Here is a 19,361-nt window from a genome sequence, read left to right as displayed (position 1 = left end):
ACTGGAAGGCTGGCTTATTAGTTAAGAGAGCCTTACAACTTTCATAGTTCCAGTTCCAGGGTATCCAGCAACCTCTCTTGCTTCTGTAAGCCCCAGGCTTTTTCAAAGGTCACTTCCACACATGGAGGCAAAACACTCACAAAGAGAAAATAAAAACAAATGAATAAAAAGAATTATCTGAAGTCAAGCACATGAGTACACGGAGCAAGTGAGGGGCTCTTCAGAGAGGAGACCTGGCTCACCCCTCCCATCCTGAGCCCAGCAGGGCAGCATGCAGAAGCAGAGGGCACCCAGGTTCCACTAAGTGCTATGGCTTTGCCTAAGTCTTCCCATTGTTTGGCTAGCTAGCTCCATGGGTTCTGTGGAGACAAGGTCTACCCAGGTGAGAAAAACCTAAGCCTGATTCTCATACACTGTCCCCTGAGCCAGGGCACCATGCTCTTTCTGAACTAGAAAAGTTAACACTTGAGGGGCAAGTGTCCCTTTACAACCTGATGGAGGCTATGGACCTCCTCCTTGGAGAACGCACATACCTGTGTAGCTCTCACAATCCCAAGCAGTTTCAGGAGCCTCTGGACTCCAGATTAAAGACCTCAGCCCTGGGATTTCTTGTGCCATCCTGTCCTTATTCCATACAAGTGTGTCTCTCTCCTCCTGATCTCCTCTTGTTTGTGATAAAGAATGCTGAGGCTGAGCCCCTTTTAGTCCATCCATCCCTTCTTCGAAGTCTTAAAGGTACACCTGATTTGTGGAACCTGGCTTTCTTCCCCAGACATTTCCAAGGATACTGAGCTTGGTTCCTGTTTTCCTTTTTGTGTCTGCCAGGCTGTGACATTTTACAATGGAGCCCTCAGCTTAGTCATGGCTCTACTTCACTCTGGAGTCTCAAGGGGAGTTTGGACTGCTGAATGGATGGTAAATCATTTTCTCTGTCTATCCCAGGGAGAAAGAATCCTGCTGCCATTAGCCACATGCTGGCCAGGTGATCAGCTCCAGGCAGGTGTTACCTCAGACAGTGAGGGGAGAGAGGCAACAGAGCCCAGCACATGGTGCCTGTAGGTCTAGGCAGTGGGAGATGACAGTAGAGGAGTTGTGTGTGTCCCTAAATGAGCAGGGGTACAAGTAGGCATGGCCCATTGCTGATCAAGGACTCATATCTTCACATGGGAGCAGGTCATTTGTGAGCCCACAAATGTTCCCCTCCTTCCCTACAGTGAACCCCTCGTTAGGAATAGAGATTGCTCTTCCCTACCTGGGCTTGAGAGTTACCTGTGGATTCCTGACCTGGGGTCTAACTGTCGGTATCCCCCATGCATTTGGGGTTATTGATTCTTACTGAACCCCTATGCCTTTTTCTGTGGTCACCAAGTATTCAAATAGATCTGAGAAAGGGGAGGCGCCCCCCATCCCCAGGAGCTTCCATGCTCCTCCTTTCCTTGGCTAACTTACTGAATCCCTTACCATGGCCCTCAGCTAATTGCCCAGCTTGTCTCTTCCCTACTGTAACTGGACCATGCCTTCCCCTGTACTGCTCTGAAATGTTCTTCCCCACCCTCAACCCTCCCTTATTCACCAGGGGTAGACTCCAGGACCAGGCTCCTTTGTAGGAGTACCTAAGTTAACACACAGTGTCTCCCTAGATTGTTATGTGCTGTTTAGTCCTCTGCTTGTCTCTTCTGTATGTGTGTGTATATGTGCTGTGTGTACTCATGTGCACCTTGAGTCCCCAACTAGACTGTGAGCTCCATGAGGGCAAGGGGCTGTCATTTTTTCTTCACCCCCTATTGAGTCCAGCACAGGGATGGGATCCCAGCTCTCAAGAAGACAGTTGTCAACAGGCTGATGAAACAAATGCTGGAGGTTGTCAGGGGTCGGGGGGGGGGTTGGAGATTGTGTGCAAGGGAAGAGTACACATGGGTTAGCTAGGTTGAGTAAGGATGTGGGCTGACTCCCTGGATCCATAATGGATGCTCAAGGCCTCTATTCCTTGCATATTGGAGTTGGTACTAGCAGGAGGGACACCCTACCAGACACAACACAAACATCATGGCTACACAGGAGTGCACATGAGTGGACGTCCAGGTTGGATGTTCCTAGGGACCCCTGACATAAAAAAAAATGTGACTCAAATTAATGTTCCCTTCAACAGTTGCTATTTGGAGCAGCCCTTAGGGGACAAGGCTGTGGGAGGGTCCTGGCATATATCTCAGCTAGTATCTTAGCCTCCATCACTTCTGGGGAGTATTTTATTCAAGGTCACATGAACTTGGTTTTCATTACTTTGTTCTTTTTTTTTTTTTTTTTTTTTTTTTCCAAGACACAATTTTTCTGTGTAAGAGCCCGGCCACTCTGGACTTTCTTTGTAGAGCAGGCTGGCCTCAAACTCACATAGATCTACCTATGCAACTAGTGTTGGGATTAAAGGCCCTGCACAGCTACATGTACTTGTTTTAAAAGTGGCACAGTAGCCAAAGGCTACAGGAAGCAGATCACAAGCAACAGCAAGGTTAGCTCAGGCCTCCTTGTCCAGATAGTCACTGCTGTTTGGGTCTAGCAAAAAGATCGCAGCTTCTGCCCAAACTGGACATCACTTGCTCAGAAGCTTTGAGGTGATTCTCACTTGGATCCAAGAGGAGGGGTTTTAGCATAGCTTTTTATACTATTTTATTTTGGTTCCTTATGCCACTTCCTCCCTTCACTCCAACAACCCAACACGAGGTAGAAGAGAAAGAATAATAATGGGGAGAGGGGGTGGAGTTCTCCTTAGCTGTTTCCTGCCAGTTAGGGTCATTGGGTTCCTTAGGGCATTCCAATCTTTGTTTCAGGATTTCTTCAACTTATCTCATCCAACTGCATCCAAAGCATCCAGGAGCAGCAGGGGGAGCACCAACAGCCTTCTTCTTTCTCTGAGCTCTCTTCTCTGTCTGGGCCCTGGCATTTATTCCATCTCCACAGTCCTCAGATTGAAACTGTCGGCAGCTGGCAAAGAGCCCTCTCAACCTGCACCAGACCAATAGTTTCTGCTGTGGATAGTTGGAAGTAGTCCCATATCCCACTCCTGAGATGAACTCAAAAACTTGTTTCAGCCCACAACAGTGGGCCACCAAGATTTGATTCAGGGGTTTAGCCTCCAAGGTGAGCCATCTCCAGTGGAAAACTGGGCCAGTCACATGTCTTTTGACTGTAACCCCCACAGACCCTGCTCTCTGTCCTCAGAGAAATGTGGTGAGAATGAACATGTCATATATAATTGATTAAAATTCAGAGCAGAGCCTCACCTACATCCTTGCCCTAGGGTGAAGACTGTCACTGGCCACATCTCTAGTGTAAGTGCTTGACAGCACCTTGATTCAGGTGGTGACACCTACAGACACACAAAAGCCCCATCAGGCCTCATTAGCATGTAGGGTATGGCCCCAACCCACCTGTCATTAACCAAGGATGGTCATGAGTGGGAAGTCACTCTGGGCAATTGTCTTTGGTGCTTGGCACTAGGGTGAGGGGTGAGGAGTGCACTAGGCAAGGTTGGTGTGTTCTTTTCACATTGCCTAACCTGAAGGTGACTGCAGGGCCCCTCCTCCTCTTCCTCTGTTTCCACAGCTACCATGACAGAAGCAGCAGGTGTAGCCCAGCCTCTGTTGACCCAGTTCAGTTTTTGTTTGTGAGATTCACTGAGGTTTCAGGCCTGGATCAGCCTGAGCTCTGGCCTGGGGAGGGTGTTATGGATGACTGGATGACAACCCTTCACTGAGCCCTACATGTCAGCCACAGTGTGAGGTTGGGAGCAGAAAGTCACAGTTGTTTGGATGGTGGTAAATCCCAGGAGGTAAGCATGTTTTGCCCAGTTCTTAAACCCCCAAACACCAGGAATAGACTCCACTGAAAATACATGAGGATTTTTAATTGTATATGTGTTTGAACATGGGACACAAACCCCCTGTGGATACAGGTTAGAAATGTGGCACCACGATCTAGGGGAACAAGATTTTTATAGGGCAAAACTACATGCAGGTACTTACATGCTTTGGCATTACATGATTGGGTAAGGGAAATTGACTTTTGAAATGATTGGTCCACTTTAGGCTCCAAGACCACAAACAGTTGTGGCCTAGTCATATGGGCTGGTTTCCTAGTAACTCTATTAGTGGGAGGGGGAAAATGCATTAAATCTAGTTGTTTTTGTTTCTGTTTTGTTTTGCCCAGGTGGCTGGAACTTTAAACTTTAAAACAATACCCACTGACTCTTAATTCTTTGGTCTCTCATTTCCCCCCTTCCCATGATCATTTGAAGACCCAGTCTTCAGTCTTCCAGATATGACCCCTGGAGTCATTCAGATTTACCTTTCCACAATGGGATCTCATTACCATTACTGCCTTGCTCCCAAACATTACTTTATTAAAGCCTTCAAGTGATTTAAAAGACAAGGCCCAAAGATAAAAATCAAAGTGAGTAGGGGGGTCACTTCAGGGTGGATATAGAGGAAGGAAGCCAAGGAGAACTATTATGCCAGGATTTAAACCATCCTCTGGAATCTTTTCTCTCTAGTGTCTCTAAAGGCTGCAATATTGCCAGGGAGTCCCTTTTGACTTAGCATTTCGGCCTGTTAGGTGGGATTTTGGACTGAAGACTCTTCTTCTTCAGTTGTTTCAGTGCTGACAATAGGATGGCCATCAGGGGCTAGGACAGCTGAAATGCCAGTCAAAGGCTGGGCAATGGAGCAGTCCTAAGAAGCATCTGGTTAGTTGATCCATATGAAAAGACATGGAGCCATCACATTGATTGGACTGGTTTACTTCAGCCTCCAGCAGGTTCAGAGTTCAGCTGGCAGTCAGTAGCTGATCCTGGAATAGAGTCAACCAGGAAAAATCTACTGGGACAAATTCAGATTAGAGTCAGAAGTTAAATTTTTTCCTATTAAATGGGAAAAGTGAGGAATCCCAAGTCCAGGGGGAAGACTCATCTGGGGTCCATTGAGCTATGCCAGATCCAGGTCTCATGACTTTTTGATTTCCTGAAACTCATATAAATTTTTAGTTTACAAAATAAATATTTTTTTAAATCTAATGTAACAACATTCTGAGAGTAACAGATAAAACTGCATCCAACAGAATGTGTACCAATTCTTCTTAATTGTTTTTTTTTTTGTAACGTTTATGAACATATGTGTCCAAGGTCTGAAACTAACACTTTTTCTGTGGAAAAAGTGGAGCTCAGCCACTTTCAGTACACTCAGCATCTACTTTAGCCCCTCCCTCCACCCCGTACTGGAAAGTTAGGCAGAAATGCATTAAGGGCTTTGGTGCTAAACCCTGGACGCTTGAACTTTCCTTAACAAAGCAACTAGAAGGAATATGTTTAAGACATTCCTAAATGCTATGTCAAAGTCCACCTCAGAAATAGCAGATATTGAAAATACCATAGTAAACGCTATGGCTTTTGGGTCAGATATACACATTAGACAGATATTTTTAACATGATGAGATGCACCTTTAAGTCTATCTCAGAAGACAACCAAAGGAAATTAAAAGCTCAAGCTTATGACTGGATAATAAGTTCCAACAACTTATCAACTCTGTTGTTCAATGTCAAAACTCTGAACTTCTGAAATCTTACAGCAACACAGCACAACCATAGCAGACAAGAGGGAGAAATCTGAAATATTTCCCATTTTTAATATGCCTTAAATCAATTTTCTATATCATTATAACTCACATTCACATACCTTAAGACACCTACTTAGGCCTTCCAATCTTTCTTGCATTTACCAACTTGGAAACATTTTTCCAGACCATCAAACAACACACTCTAGATTCTCACAACCTAAACTCCTATATCCTCAGACCCTACATAAATTCCATATCTTTCTATCCAGATATTCACCATAAGACACAGACAACTAACATGAAGCCTGTGAGCAAGGCAAACCTGTTTGCCTTTCTAAATAAAGGATCTAGTACCTCTGCTATTTCTAACTAGCTAAAGAACTGTCCGTGAAGAATTTAAATTAGCCAGAATATAACTCCATTTTGAAATAAAGATTTTGACTGGGAACTGAATTCAGGTACCAAGAAATATCACAGAGTGTACACCTGGCAGAAAACAAAGTTAATTCTCCTAGCAACAGCCTGCAGGAAATATAACAGAATAAATGCTTCATAGAAAATAGAGACAAACTCCCTGACAATAATAAATGGGAATTCGTTGAGAATCGGATTCGAAAATTCTCCCCAATGTTTCAGATATGGTTTAGAAAAATAGCCATTGTGATTGTGTGCCTTAGCCATTGTGATTGTGTGCCTCAGAAAAGGTCACCCTGCCCTGCTAAACTTCACCCAATTCTGTAACGCCAAGGCTTGTGCCCCCCTGCTTACTGCCATGGAAACCCCCTGCTCACAGAATTCCCTTTAAAAATTCTGTTCACTTAGAACTCGGGGTCCCACTTCTCTACTGCTGCACCAGTGAGACTTGGGTCCCGAGTTCGATCGCTCTCGTAATAAAGCTCTCTTGCAATTGCATCGAGTCGTCTCCTGGTGGTCTCTGAGGGTCCCTTGAACCTAGCATAACAACCAATGAATGAACAGTGGATCTAATTTTCTGTTCTTTAGCTGCAAAGCTACCATTAGCTTAACAGCCGTCAATGTGATCAGAGACCTGGGAAGGGTAAATTATAAACTAAATAAATGTACCAATCAAAATGACAGAGATGACTAGTTAGTCCATCACCTAGGCACTGTCCCTGGTTCCTGTGGTCTCATGGCACCAAAAGCAGAGGCAGTCCAGCCATCAGGGACAGAGGATGAGAGACTATTTCAGTGAAGAATGAGATTGACCTCACCTCATCCTCAGCAAAGTGAAACAATGACTCTTCAGGTGTCCACAGCTTTGTCCATAGGTTAGGCCCGGCCCTAGCAGTGGAACAGTTGGGGCAATCTTGCCCAGTGGTTGGCATACCACAATGCAGAGTGCTTGTCATCTGTCATTGTGCCCAAATCTTCTCAGAGACCTTGGGTAGCAATTTTTCACTTTGATCTTCCTCCTGCTTGTCATCTCCTGGCTGACCAAAGCAGGACAGCTCCTATTTTTTGCTGTTGGGCCTCGAGATGAAAACCCCCTCTGCCTGTTTAATGATGGCAAGAGGTGACCTTCTGAATCCCATTTAGATATACACTCATTATTCCAATGCTTTCCCTTCTTACAATGCCTACAAATTCCGGGGAATCTGGCAATTGAATATTGTAGCCAGAAGCAGCTTCTTTGCTAGGAATGAAATAACTGTATTTTTTTGAGTTAAGAAAATTCTGCCTCTGATGTCCATCCTCTTTGCCTTTCAGGATGGGGATTGAGGGTTTTAGATAGGGTCTTCTCTTTTGCTTAGTTTGTTTAGATGTACCGATTTTAGTGGGTTTATCCTATGTTGTATGTTTATATGAGTGAGTATATACCGTGTGTGTCTTTTTGTTTCTGGGACAACTCACTCAGGATGATCCGGGTCCCACCATTTACCTGCCAATTTCATGATTTCCTTATTTTTCATTGCTGAGTAATACTCCATTGTATAGATGTACCACAATTTCTGTATCCATTCTTCAGTTGAGGGCATCTGGGCTGTTTCCAGCTTCTGGCTATTACAAATAAAGCTGCTACACACATGGTTGAGCAAATGTCCTTTTTGTGTACTTGAGCCTCTTTTGGATATATGCCTAGGCGTGGTATGGCTGGATCTTGAGGAAGCGCTATTCATAGTTGTCTGAGAAAGCACCAGATTGATTTCCAGAGTGGTTGTACAAGTTTAAATTCCCACCAGCAGTGGAGAAGGGTTCCCCTTTCTCCACAACCTCTCCAACATATGTTGTCTCTTGAGTGTTTGATCTTGGCCATTCTGATGGGTGTACGGTGAAATATTAGGGTTGTTTTGATTTGCATATCCCTAATGGCTAATGAAGTTGATCATTTCTTTAAGTGCTACTCTGCCATTTGATATTCCTCTACAGAGAGTTCTCTGTTTAGCTCTGTTCCCCATTTTTTAAGTGGATTACTTGGTTTGCTGCTTTTCAGCTTCTTTAGTTCTTTATATATATTGGATATCAGAAGAAGAAGAAAACAGGAAACAATGTAGGAACCTGCTACAGAGGGCCTCTGAAAGCCAGAAGAAGAAAACAGGAAACAACCTAGGAACCTGCCAAAGAGGGCATCTGAAAGCCTCTGCCCTGCAGACTATCAAAGCAGATGCTGAGCCTGATGGCCAACTGGCGGGCAGAGTGAATGGAATTTTATGTAAAAAGTGGGAAATAGCAAGAGCTGGAGAGGACAGGAACTCCACAAGGAGAGCAACAGAAGAAGAAAGTTTGAACACAGGGAACTTCCCAGAGACTCATACTCCAACCAAGGACTATTCATAGAGATAACTCAGAACCCCTGCACAGATGTAGCCCATGGCAGTTCAGTGTCCAAGTGGGTTACATAGTAATGTGAAGAGGGACTGCCTCTGACATAATCTGATTGGCCTGCTCTTTGATCACCTCTCCCTGTGATGGGAGCAGCCTTACCAGGCCACAGAAGATGACAATGCAGCCACTTCTGATGAGAACTGATAGTCTAAGATCAGAAAGAAGGAGAGGAAGACTTCCCGTATCAGTGGACTTAGGGAGGGGCATGCATGCAGAAAGGAGAGGAAGGATGGGATTGGGAGGGGAGGAGGGAAGGGTTTATGGGGGGATACAAAATGAATAAAGTGTAATTAATAATAATAAAAAATTAAAAAAATAAAAAAAATTCTGCAATTTTGAGCTTTGAAGCTTCTAACCTAATAATTTCCTTGCAAATTATTAAATGAGGTGGTTCTTTTACCAGACTCCTCAACCAAATGCCATGCTCTTCATGCTGCAACACAACATTGTTCAATCACTACCTCATCAGATGGGATTTGTTCTCACATGTCAGCATAATGCCCTTCACTAAGCTGTTGATCTTTGCCAACATTTATCCCCCTTGTTATATTTTGTTGTTATATTTTCATGGCATCATTCTTTCACCACAATAATGATTTTAATTGCTGACCAGCTTCTAACACAGCTGACACCAACCCTTTCCATTCTTGGGGAATAAGTTTATATTTCATAGTCTCATTATTTAACATATGTTTAACCAAATTTGAATGCATTCCATACCATATGATAGACTTTTTAAATTGCTTTTGATCTAACATTTCTACTGGACTCCATGTCATCTCATTGTCAGCCTCACCACCATCATTAGCAGGCATATGTTGCACAAAGCCTGGGAAAGCTCATGCTACCTGTGTAGTCACAGGCACTTCCACTAGTGGAGCCCTTGGCTCCAGAGCTGTTTTGGCCTGCTGGGCTTCCTGTTCTTATGGGACTCTTGCCCCCTTGCAGGTACTCTGAACACCTGGCTCATGGAGCAGTGCAGAGCAGCAAGAGAGGGTAAAATCCCGTTTTTCAGTAGCGCTTTTTGCTTTCCAAGAGCTTCAATCTCTACCCATAAACTTTCCCGTTGAACAACCAGCTCTGTAATCCTTTCCATAACAACAGAATTGAGTGACACCTCTAGTCTTCCTAGCTCATCTGTCATTCTTTAAATCTTTTAAAAAACAGAATATAGGAAGAAAACAAAGCAGCAACAGAAAATTCTGTCTGGGGGCATTTTAGGAAAGAACTACACAACAGCCACTGCTATAAACCTCTTAGTGACATCTTGAAACCTCACATTCACTCTTTCAGAACTTGCCATCTCCTGTTTACAGCTCCACAACCAAGTTCCCCATCATTGTTAAGCCATGTCTGGGTGTCACTTGTTAGCCCATTTTATCCTAAACCATGTGGGTCACCACCTGTGGCAGAATGCCTCCTGCAGCAGTCTTTAAAAACTCTCCCTAATGTGGCATGCTTAGACTTCTACCTCCCTTCCACTAACTCCCACAAAGAGAGAAAAGAGGTGAGTAGGGAGAGGGGCTCCAGACCCCATTACTTCTCTCTGATAGTTGGAGTCAAGGGGTACTTTTAGGACTCTATAGAAATCTTAGGGCTCTATAGAAACCTGCAGACACAGCTAGCAGTATCCTCCATGATGCTGTATGCCAAAGCATTTCTCTCAGTCTGTCTGCTCCAAACTGTGACACCGTCTCTGGTCTCTTTTCTCACCAAATGGCTACAAGCCACATGCCAATACCAAACATCACACTGTCTCTTTTTTGACCTCATTTATACTCAGAGTCCTAGACCACACTCCTGTCTGTGCCCCACAAGGAAGGCTATTAGCAACTGACAAAGATGATGCCCCACACATGACAATTAAAAGGTATGGACAAACTATAGCCCAACTGAAATCTCACACTTCAGATTAAAACAAAAGCATAGTAACATAACATACAGAGACACCAAAACTTCCATTACATCTACTGTTTCTCTTTCTTTTTTATCCAAAACTTGGGCCCAAGGAAGAAAGTATGTATGCCTTGGACTATACCTAACCATGAAGAGGCCTGGGCCCAAAGAAGAAGAGTTTTGGCAAGGGTCTATCCCTTACCCTGAATTGGCCTATCCCCAACATTGAGGAGGCCTGGGACCAAAGAAATGGTGAGGCCTTGGGCCAATCCCTAACCCTGAAGAGATGTGGGCCTAGGCCAATCCCTAAACCTGGAGAGGTATGGCCCCAAAGAAGAAGAGGTGTGGGACTGAGCCAATCCCTAACTATGTTGAGACCTGGGCCCAGAGAAGGGATGGGGGCATGTCTATAATTCTGAAGAAATAAGTGCCCAAAAGAGAGATATATGCCTGTGTCTAAAGATTAAGAGATGTGGATCTCGGCCAATCCATAACCCTGAAGAGTCATGGGCTCAAGGATCAAGATATGTGTGCCTGGGCCTATCCCTAACACTGTATAGGCCTAGGCCCAAAGAGGAAGTTTGGGCCTGGGCCCATCACTAATCCTGAAGAGTCCTAGGCACAAAAAATCAATAGTGAACTTGGCCTGTCCCTATACCTGAATGGGCCCAGACATAAAGAAGTGTTGTGGGCCTGGGCCTCCGCAATAAGAAATATGGGCCCTGGCCTATCCCTAAACCTGAAGAAGCCTGTGCTCAAAGAAGAAGAGGTTTGGCAAGGGCCTATCCCTAACCCTGAAGTTGCCTATTAAATTAAAATTTGCATGATAGTGAGACATTATGTTATCATTGAGAACCCAATGTCTTCTAGACTTCACTCTGTTTGTGGCATATATTCTACCAACAGAACAACATTTCCAGACCTTGCAACGTTATTTTGAAATTCGCAAATATTGTACACATATCACATCAACCCAGAGTTGATTATATTTTCAGTTTTCACCCTTTTTTCTTCATTTTTTTCTGGTTTGTTTGCTGTTGGTTTTTTGTTTGTTTGTTTGTTTTGTTTTGTTTTTAGAGATGGGGTTTAATAGTATAATCCAGGCTGATCTTGTACTCACAGCCATCTTCTTGCCTCAGCTTCCAGAATGCTATATTGTAAACATGAGCCATGATTCCCAGATTTGCTTTTGCTTTGTGCGAAGGCAATCATAGCACACCTACCAAACAACTGGGGCATGCAGCAGTTGGTATGCCCATCGGATTGACAGTTGTGTCTTCTGTTGCAAAAACAGATTTCCTGATTTACTACTTGGCATTTGGTTTTGTTCACAAAGCACATTCATAGGCCAGAAATGTATATCACTTCAGAGTGCTTGTGTAGCACAAAAGGGGTCTTGGTTTCAATACAAGAAACAACATCAAAATTAAAATCAGCTGGACATGGGTGCAGACAGTTGGAACCATAGCATTTTTAAGGCCAAGGGAGAGATCACAAGTTCCAGGTCAGGTTTGACTACACAGAAAATTCAAGATCAGCCTAAGCTGAAAATCTGAAAATCTGTCTCAAGCAAAAGTCGAACCAAGGAAAACGACACATGACTTTAAGTTTCAAAAGTTCTAGCAGAAAGTCAAGCCTACTGCCCTGCTGGAAAAGGGCAGATGGAATGTGTTTAGTCTGCATTTTAATCAAGTTGAAGTCTAAAAGAGTCTCAAGGGTCTACTTCTTCTGGGAGAAGGGCTCACTGTTCACTGTGATGCCCCATCTATAGGTATTGTGTGGCAGCTGCTTCTTAGATTCTCATGGACTCTATCTATTTATGATACATTTACAGTTCACAATAGCGGCTCAACCCCACAACCATGTGTTGCTGAGTCAGAGAAGGGGCGGGCTCATTACCATGGCTTCCAGAAGTGCATGGTGGCTCTCAAGGGCTGGAATCACTTCTGCAGAGGACTTCAGGTTTTGAAGAAATATGCAACTATGCAGAGAAGATAAAGTCGTGAAATGGTTCCATGCAGTTAAATGTCTGCATTAGCTTTATGGAGAACATGAAGATTCGGGACCAGGAATGAGGGATAAAGTGAACATTCTCAGTGACTCTGTCAGTTTGCATCCTGTATAACCTTCAGTCTCTGGGTTCCAATAACCAATGCATGTGGTTTGTAAAGTAATGGTGAGAATATTCGGGGAATGTGTTGGAGTGAGAACAGAGTTAGTGTGCTAGGCCCAGCAAGAGCCTAAATATAAGAAGGTATGAAGAGAACTCAGGACACTAATCATCCATCCATGCAAAATCGCAAGAGGTTCATTCTTACCATTGGGCAATGGGGTCAACCCTGCTGGTCAGCAAGGAGTGGCACTGGGAGACAAAGACCTTAGGTTTTTAAAAGACAAAAGGCGGGAATCTCCTGGGGTTGCTATCTTGGCGATTCGGGATTGGATGAGGTGTTTAACTTTTAAAATAATTGGTTAGTTCTGGTCACCCTTATGTCCGGTCAGCCCTGTTGTAAATATCTCCTCTTCAAGTCAGTTTGGAATTTCCTGCCATATGAGATAAAGCTACAGTTAAAGTGGGAAAGTGATTAACTCATCTCAGTTTCCAAACAAAGTTCATCTCACAGGTGCAGCCGGTGATTTATTCTCCATTTAGTAGGGATCTCTGCTTGTTCTCTTCATTATCTCTGCCCTCACAGATGGCTGATGTCAGGAACCTTTTCATTCCTCGGCTCTCCGGAGAAGCACTAAGAGGCTTTAATTAACATGGGCCTAAAACTTGAAAATATAAGTTATAAGGCAATTGAAAGAAACATAGGTTACAAACTTAGTCTGATTCTTTCAAGTGCCTGTCTGTGAAACCAGCTAAAATAATCTTAAAGAATAGAAAATAGTGACACAGAACTGTGGGTGCAGAGGCAAGAGGATAACTAGGGCTTGTTGGATGCTACCTTTGCTCTAGGTTCAGAGAGAGACCCTGCTTCAAGGGAACAAGAGGGTGACATAAAGGAGAGGCGACTCCCTGTCTCCCTTTGGCCCTATGTAGAACACACAATGCACACACAAACACACATTAACTAAGTTAACAAGGTAAAAATAGAAAATAAAAATTCACAGATTATAAAATAAGAAAACTCTATAGAGTCATGAAAAAAGAACAACAAAGGACAGTAAAAAAATACTCAACAAAGTGTACAATTAAGAATTTAGTTAACAATAATTTTTAACTCTTGTCAAACTGTCAGAAACAAACCCACAAGATCTGAGTGTGCCAACTACATGAAATTCACATTATGAATAAAAACATAGATATCACACAGTTAAATAAAAATTTAATGCTTGCTGGGCAAACCTGGAGACTGGGCTCAGATCTCCAGCACCTGTGTAACAGCAAGGGAATAGGGACAGTGTAATCTTAGTGCCAGAGAAGGAGAGACAAAAAGACCTTAGGGGCTCACTAGCCAGCCAGTAAATCTAATTGGCCAGCTCCAGGTTTAGTAAGAGACCTGTCTCACAAAAATAAGTTGGACAGAACTACAGACCTATTTCTGAATACACAGAGCATGTTGCTTTCAGGACAGAGAGGAATAAAGCTGGAACTGACTCAGAATTTCCTCCCTGCTGTCTCCCTGTCACAGTACTGGAAGAAGCTTTGCAGTTTGCTGGGGGAGGAAGGCCACCTGCATTCACAACATCACCATCATGCCAGGCAAGATGTGGCCAACATTGAAGAGTGGCCTGAATCTTTGGGGATAACCGACTGCTTTTGAGTTGGACTTGAGGCTGCTTTACAGATGCTCTAATCATGGTCAAGCTGGGTGTGGTGGTGCAGGTCTGTAAATCTCAGCACTTGGGTCTCAAAGACAGGTGGATCTCTGGGTCAAAGGCCAGACTGATCTACATAGCAAGGTCAGAACAGAAAGGGGAATTCAGTGAGACAAAATGAAAGAAAACAAAACCTAAACTAAAGAAACTAAACTAAACTAAAGAAATTAAACTAAAGAAATTAAACCTAAAGAAAACAAAAACCCAAACTAACCCTCGTCAAAAGCCCATGGCCCAGAAAGTCTATAAAGGTCTTAGCAGGGCAGGGTCTACTAATGCTATCTGGCTTAATGGACATCCTGTAAAAATTCCTTCTAAATATTTATGTTCCTACGCAAAGAATGATGCTGCTTTGAACCTTGGCTAGGTACGCTTCTCTCTGTAGTGGTGAACTGCAACGTTAGCAGCAGAAGTTTCAGACAGTGAAGTGGGAGTTTGGGGAAATGAAAGCCTGCAGAAAGAGTACTTTGGGGCAGGTGCTGAGACCCATAAACAAACTTTGGGCAGAGTGCAAGGAATCTTGGGAAAGAAGAGGGAGATAGTAAGACCTGCAGAGGATAGGATCTCCACAAGGATAGCAACAGAACCAAAATATCTGGGCTTAGGGGTCTTTTCTGAGACTGATACTCCAACCAAGGACCATTCATGGAGATAACCTAGAACTCCTGCACAGATGTAGCCCATGGCAGCTAATAAGGGGACAGTCTCTGACATGAACTCAGTAGCTGGCTCTTTGACCACCTCCCCCAGAAGGGGGAGCAGCCTTGCCAGGCCACAGAGGAGGACAATGCACCCAGTTCTGCTGAGACCAGAAAAGCTAGGGTCAAATGGAGGGGGTGGAGGATCTCCCTTATCCATGGACTTGGAGAGGGGCATAGGAGGAGATGAGGGAGGAAGGGCAGGATTGGGAGGAGAGGAGGGAGGTGACTACAGCTGGGATACAAAGTGAATAAACTGTAATTAATATAAAATATGAAATTTAATTAAAAAAGAGTACTTTGGTGAAGGAGAGTTAGCTTTGGAAATGTGGTATTTCAATGCCTATTGAAGATGTATCTATAGTCTCAGGCTAGAGCTGGAGATGGAGGAGGCGGTGTAGACCTGGAACTCAAAGCCATTGAGCTGGATGAAGTGGTCCAGGAAGTGCACTTAACAGAGACAAAGTCAGGAGAACTCAGACCCCTACTTCCCCCACCACACATGTGGTCAGAGAGGAGAAACAGCAGGGGGCTGAGCTGCAGCTCTCTGAGGAGGAAACAGGAGTGATGCCTCAGGGAAGGTGGAGCAGGTACTTCCTGAGGCCAGTGATGGGCCCCACTGGAGTTACCAGTAATGAAGTGGAATAAGGTACAAAAGGCCAATTAGTAATTACAGATTTATTGATTCCTTTAGTGAAAGCACTGTCAGTCCACCTTATTGTCAAGCATAACTACACCTTGCTACCTGGAACAGAGTGACCTGTCATTTCTGTCTACTCACTGGATTCTGATATAATATTTAAACATTTCTGACAATACAGTATTACATGTCAAATCAGATAATAAACAAGATAATGTCTGATCCTATAGAGACAGGCTGTCTCTGACTTTGAGAGACAGGTCTCTCAAACTTGGTCTACAGAGTGAGTCTAATAACAGCCATGACTACACAGAGAAACCCTGTCTCAAAAGAAACAGAGAGGGAGAACAGAAAGAGAAATAGAGAGAGAAACTGTCTTGGAACCAAACATGGGTTCTCCTTAAAAGTAACAGGTATTCTTAACAATCTCTTAACAAGTGTTCTTTTTTTTTGTATTTTTTAAAATTTTTTATTTAACTTTTATTAATTACACTTTATTCCTTTTGTATCCCCCCATAAGCCCCTCCCTCCTCCCCTCCCGGTCCCACCCTCCCCCCTTTCTGCATGTATGCCTCTAGTCCACTGATAGGGGAGGTCCTCCTCTCCTTCTTTTTGATCTTTTTTTTTTTTTTTGTTCTTCTCAATGCAGTTTATTCAGGAACCTTGAACAATCTTCTGACCCTGGGGAAAACCAGCCCACAGCTTAAAATAGCCTCTGGGTACCCAACCCCAGCCAACCCTTGTGGGCAATGCAGATAGGTCCACATACAGGGAAGCAAGCCATATCCTCAGCCTTAGCCAAATATGGAGTTGTTTGTGACAGAGATCACTCACCTTCGGGAAGGTGGAAGGAGGAAACCAGCTCCATATTTAAGGTGAGGCATTACACAGCTCTCTACAGTTCCCCCTTTCTGTTTTAGACGCATCAGGCAAGAGTAGAGGTCTGATCTCTGATATTAGAAATAAATTGGGACTTTGTACCAATGTTCATTTAGGTGTCATCCACCCAAAGAGCATCAGACCCGTCTGATACCTTTTTCTCAGAGGTGGGACCTGGGGCATCAACCCGCATGCAATCAGACATGCTCTTCTCTGGGTCAGAAGCAGCTGACCCTGAGTGCAGTGCTTAGCCTAGCATCCTGAGCACAACATTTTAGCTTTTTATGGTAGCCAACCATGCTTGGGGAGACTGTCCTGTTTCAGTGGCTGTAAAGGCCTGAATGATCATGGATGCATAGATGTGAGACTCTAATCTTGCATATACACCACAGGCAAACCAAGGAGACCAACACCAGAAGGCCTGCTAATGCTCCCATGCCCACCCATTCCTTCAGATGATTCATGGCTACAGCAATCCATGATGATAATCCTGTGGCTAGTCCTGCATCCACTCTGGTAGAATTTATTGTGATAATGGCCACTCTCAGCTGCTCCATCGTAGTATTGAATTCTCCAGTCCAATTTCCTAAAATATAGCTAGACAATTGTTTAGACAGATTTGCAGCACAGGAAAAATTCTCATATTGTATGCTAGTAACACAAAGTCCAGCATACTTCCATTGACAGCCAAGTTGAGCAATTTGCCAGATTTGCCATAGGGTATCAATGTGCTCCTGCACGAGGTCAATCTTCTGATTGAACACCATCAAGCCTCCTTTTAGTTGAGTATTAATTCCTTTTTGTACATCTAAAGCATGAGCTACATTGGCTAAAAGATTATTTAGGGTCTGAGCAGTCTGCATAGCATGACTCATGGCTAATGCCGCGGTGGTAGCTCCAACAGCCGCCAATGAGATGGCAGCAACAATGGCGGCTTTAACAAGTGTTCTTAACATCTCTCAAAGTCCTGAATCTTTTAATTTACACATAAAAAAAAAACAACAACAAAAAACACAGAGAACTGTAAGATAAAGAATAATACAGAAAGGGGTAGAATGGAAAGTAAGAATACTTTCTGACTTAACTTTACAGATATAATCAAAGATTTAAAAAATTTTTAGAGCTGTTTATATTTCTTCAAAATTTATTGAGGTATAAATTCACCAATTAAAAGTATATATTTATGTTAAGCCAACACAAGTATCAAGGTAAGATTTTTATATACATATGGAATACTAAATGACTGTCAAACCAAGTTAATATATCCCTGAGTCCTTAATGTTTCTGCAAATATGATTTTAACAATCCTAGCCCTAGAAGGCAGAGGCAGACAGATCTCTGTGAGTTCCAGGTAGGCCCGGTCCACATATTCAGTTCCAGGCTATCAAAGGCTACCTAGTGAAAACCTGTCTCTAAACAACAAAATGGAAAAACAAAGGAAACCTTAAGACCATTACAGCACATGCAAACTTTTCAAAAGCCTCTGGAACAAAAGCAGTTTTCTCTAAGCCCATTTCCCCCCTCACATTGGCAATGAATGAGAGATGACAGCAAGCATGGCCACACCAAGGCTGGTGAACATACGAAAGCCCTGCAAAGACTAAGCATCTCCTGGAAAGCCAGCTGCATCCTGTGGTGAAGTTGACTCGTGCTTCATCATGTATGAGACTGATGCAATACTAAACCATCTGTTTCTTACCTCCATCAAATACTCCTTCCATGTTCTGGCTTTTATACACTGATGTTCTTTTCCCCAGCCCATTCCTGTTGACTTTGCAATGGAGTGGTCTCTAATCTTTAGACAGGAGGACCAAACAAGGACTGCCAAGGCACTGTTCATCATTGCTGCTAAGTTTAGTGAGGAACAGGCAGGCTTTTAGAAAAGTATCAGCAGCCTACACCTTTAATAAATATTATTCCATATGATGGTTAGTTATGCCTTTATTTTTTTAACTTTTATTAATTACACTTTATTCACTTTGTATCCCCCATAAATCCCTTCCCTCCTCCCCTCTAATCCCACCTCCCCCTTCTTCACACATGCCTCTCCCCAAGTCCACTGATAGGGGAGGTCCCCCTCTCCTCTCTTCTGATCCTAGTCTATTAGGTCTCATCAGGAGTGGCTGCATTGTCATCTTGTGTGGCCTGGTAAGGCTGCTCCCCCCTCAGGAGAAGGTGATCAAAGAGCAGGCTGATCAGTTAAGACAAGATCCTGCTATGTAACACAGGTTGGTCTAAACCTCTTGATTCTCCCACTTCAGTCTCCTAAATGCTGAAAGTACAGAGGAGTACCACCTTGCTTAGCTACAGTAAAATGTTTTAGGAAATCAGATATTTAAAACTGTCAATAGCCTTCAGCTGCATCCTTCACTTCTGAATGACAGGAGAGAATGGCAGTACCCATTTCCAGAAGATAGTCAAGTGTTTGCACTGAGGGTGTCTTTCCTTCATAGCATTCATCACTTTCATGTCCTCTTCATCCAGGAGCCAGCTGAGCATCCCGAGCCTGATGAGGCTGGGCAGTCTCATCACACACTGGCTCAGAGCCTTGACAGTGGTGGCCTGAACTTGGATGCATTCTGAGAGATGCCTGCTGATGTTCAGCTCTTGCAGGTTTGGCAGGTTGTTGAGGGCTTGAAAGAAATGTCTGTATCCTTCCTCTGTAATATTATGATTTACTGAAAGATTTAAGTTCTCAAGTTTCTGGAAGCCTCCACTGGTTGCTACCTTGGCTAGAAAACAAAACATTTATGAAATGAGACTCCTGAGGTTGTCAATAATGGTGACAAGTTATTGGTACTACTCCCAACCCTGACAATGAAAGTAGGAAATGGTCAACATGATGTTTTAGAGGTCGAATTTGAAAGCACCAAACAGCTACCTGGCCGATAGGGAATGACCTTGCCAAACTGCAAAAGGGAAACAGAAACCAGGAGGAAGTGCCAAGACATGTAAAAAAGAAAGAAAGAAAGAAACAA

The 19,361-nt window shown here is 43.6% G+C and overlaps 1 pseudogene; it reads right to left on the bottom strand.

Moving 5' to 3' along the window:
• Positions 1-18,496: 18,496 nt before the first annotated feature.
• Positions 18,497-19,361, bottom strand: part of LOC132654514 (baculoviral IAP repeat-containing protein 1a-like) — a 79,875-nt pseudogene continuing 79,010 nt past the window's right edge.

Source organism: Meriones unguiculatus, chromosome 6, assembly GCF_030254825.1.
Source record: "Meriones unguiculatus strain TT.TT164.6M chromosome 6, Bangor_MerUng_6.1, whole genome shotgun sequence".
Lineage (NCBI taxonomy): Eukaryota > Metazoa > Chordata > Mammalia > Rodentia > Muridae > Meriones > Meriones unguiculatus.
Note: the sequence above shows the minus strand (reverse complement) of the source record. Positions and strands in the feature narration are given on the sequence as shown.